The sequence below is a fragment of the Arachis ipaensis genome, chromosome B10 (genome assembly GCF_000816755.2).
Source record: "Arachis ipaensis cultivar K30076 chromosome B10, Araip1.1, whole genome shotgun sequence".
Lineage (NCBI taxonomy): Eukaryota > Viridiplantae > Streptophyta > Magnoliopsida > Fabales > Fabaceae > Arachis > Arachis ipaensis.
Window position 1 is genome coordinate 6,259,627 of NC_029794.2, and position 2,678 is coordinate 6,262,304.

General features: G+C 34.4%; 1 long non-coding RNA gene across 5 annotated transcripts; it reads left to right on the top strand.

The window, feature by feature from the left end:
* Positions 559-1,608, top strand: LOC107621984. 5 transcript variants are annotated; one of them, XR_002356210.1, is made up of 3 exons: positions 559-593; positions 668-780; positions 900-1,175. It is a non-coding gene; the product is annotated as an uncharacterized LOC107621984 (long non-coding RNA). The 5 variants fall into 5 exon arrangements; XR_002356212.1 differs by lacking the exon at positions 559-593 and adding an exon at positions 1,370-1,608 and having other exon boundaries at positions 600-780; positions 900-991; XR_001616017.2 differs by lacking the exon at positions 559-593 and adding an exon at positions 1,247-1,323 and having other exon boundaries at positions 600-780; positions 900-991.

The following is a 2,678-nucleotide window of genomic DNA, read 5'->3' on the forward strand; positions in this document are numbered from 1 at the left end:
CACGTGGCAAGGAAAAACAAAATAAAAAAAAAAAAGAAAAAAAACCAAAGCTCCGTGAGAGAGTGAATAAGAAAAGCATTGGGTGGACTTTTTGCTAAAATTCAATTTCAAAATAGAGGTATATGGTTCACGGTGTGAGGGAGAGAGAAAGACAGAACAGTAGGGGAAGAGAGAAAGAAAGACATAATGTTACAGAGAAGAAGAAAACATGAGTGTGAAAAAATAAAACACCAGAGAAGAAGAAAACATCAGTGTGAAGAAAGAAAACACCACGCTGCGAGGAAGAAGAAGGAGCTTGCCGGTGATGAAAGCAATAACTGACAGAGAAGATAGAGAATGGCGGTGGTCAGTGCTGCAGTTACGAGAGCGTCTGGCAAAGAACAAAGAAGACACGGCATGGGCTCTGAATCTGTTTCCGACGAGTAGCAGAGATGAAGAACAATAAGTTAGAGGTGACGTAACGGTAGCTATTGATACAGCTTCAAGTAAAAAGAACAGTGGTAGGATTTAGGGGGTTGCTTCCATCAATGAAGAAGGAGCAGTTGACAACAAGTTCAGGACAAATCCATATACCATCCATATTTTTTGGAGAGGTCATTTTTCTATTTTAAAAGTAGAAAATTTTTTCCTTTTTTCTTTTTAATAAAATTACAGAAAATGTCGTTAGGGTTCGAGATGCAAGCAAAGGAACCGCCGGAGAAAGGTGTGATGGTTTCGGCAAGCGTTCCAGCACCGGAACACCAGAAACCGAGGCTCGATCCATTCGCGGGTACTCCACAGGTATGATCGTCCTGGATTATGGATGTCAACCGCTGGAGAAAGGTGTGATGGTTTTGGCAAGCGTTCCAGCACCGGAACACCAAAAACCGAGGCTCGATCCATTCGCGGGTACTCCACAGGTATGATCGTTCTGGATTATGGCCGTCGCGGATATGCCGACGAAGCGACTAGACTCCCCCGCACCAACAACACCTTTGAGAAGCTCGCTAAGGTTTAATTTCTTTAAACAACCACCATATTTTTGCATCTATATTGAATTCTTACATTAGTGTCAAGTTGATTGCCCTCCCAGAGATCTTACATGTATAGGTAGCATGTCTTACAACATGGGATTTGTTGATTTTGTAGTTTGTTTTGATTAATTTGTCTACATAAAGTAAATTCCAGCTTCTATTGTTAATTCCAGCTTCTATTGTTTTATTCGGTTGCATCTTTGCAGGCGTTCATTTTTGTTCTTTTTTTCAAGGTATTATGAAATTATAGGTTCTTTCGATAACTATTACACTATAGTGTCAAAGCTGCTAGGGAAAAGCATAAATTTTGAGCTATTATACTATAAATTTTGAGCTATTATACTATAATGTCAAAGCTGCCAGGGAAAAGCATAAATTTTGAGCCTGACAACAGCTTTAAATTTCTTCCAAATGCTACAACTGAGGTTTGTACCAATTAGCTATAGCATATGCTTAATTAATTTTATATAGCATATACAAATTTCAACATTCAAACAACCTAGGTTGCAAGTTTAATACAGAAGAAGGCATGGTGTCTTATTATGTTTTTGCTCATGTTCATTAGAAATCATTCAAACTTATTATGTGATGCCATAATGATTGAATAGACTTTTTCTTGATCTGCATTTGAAAGTGCATCTATTTACATGTGCCCATTGAATTATTAGATTGCATAGATAATAGAGAATTTATCTAATATATTGTTTTCTTTCATTACTTAATATCAAGTTTTAGTTTCTTATGAGTGCAGTTTTAATAAATCTTTTGATTGTTATCAGGGTGGTGGTTATCTTTTCAAAACTATTACTAAATTATCCTTTATTTTGTAATTTTTTGTCTTTTATACAAATATTTTGAGGCCTCAATTATATGAAAAACCAAGAAGAATAAGAAAATGGAAATATCCACAGCACTCTATCATCTATGTAGATAATTTCATGTCTTGGCCGTTGATGACAGCCTCATAGGAAGCTTATTGAAAGAGTACTATAACCCTCTTCTTGCCAAGATACAACAAACTATGATAAGGTAATTGTTTTAAGTTGAATTATGCAATTCCATTTTTTGTTAAACAAGTTTTTGGCTATTGTATAATGCATGATTTTTTTCATTTTTAATTTCTGTAAACTATAGAATTTGAAACTTCTTGAGTTTGAAATTTGATCTTACCAAGCTTAAAATCCAGGCTATTATGATTGCATCTGCTCCATTAGCGTCAAAAGTCTTTAGTGCCTTCAAACAAAAGTTTCAACAAAAGTTTTATGGTGGTGTTGTCCAAGAGGTAAATACATTATCTATTTTTCTACAATGTTGCTAATTGATAGTACGTAGATAATATAAAAGATAAAACAAAGAGTAAATAAGTTCAAAAAACACCTTTTACAATTGCTAGGTAAAGAATAAACTATTTGCTCATTAGAAGTTTGTGTATTTGTCTCTGTGAACCTTGAAGAGAAATTAATGAAAAAATAGATATTATAGATATAAATATATGCGTGCAACTATTCCATTGCCTAGATAAAAAGATAAGATATTATAGATATAGATATACTAACTCTGTTCTCTAACATGCAACATAACATGATGCAATACTAGATCAGCAACATTTGCTAGGTCTTAACATATATAAATCAAGAGTTTCACAACGATTGCATTTGATAGATT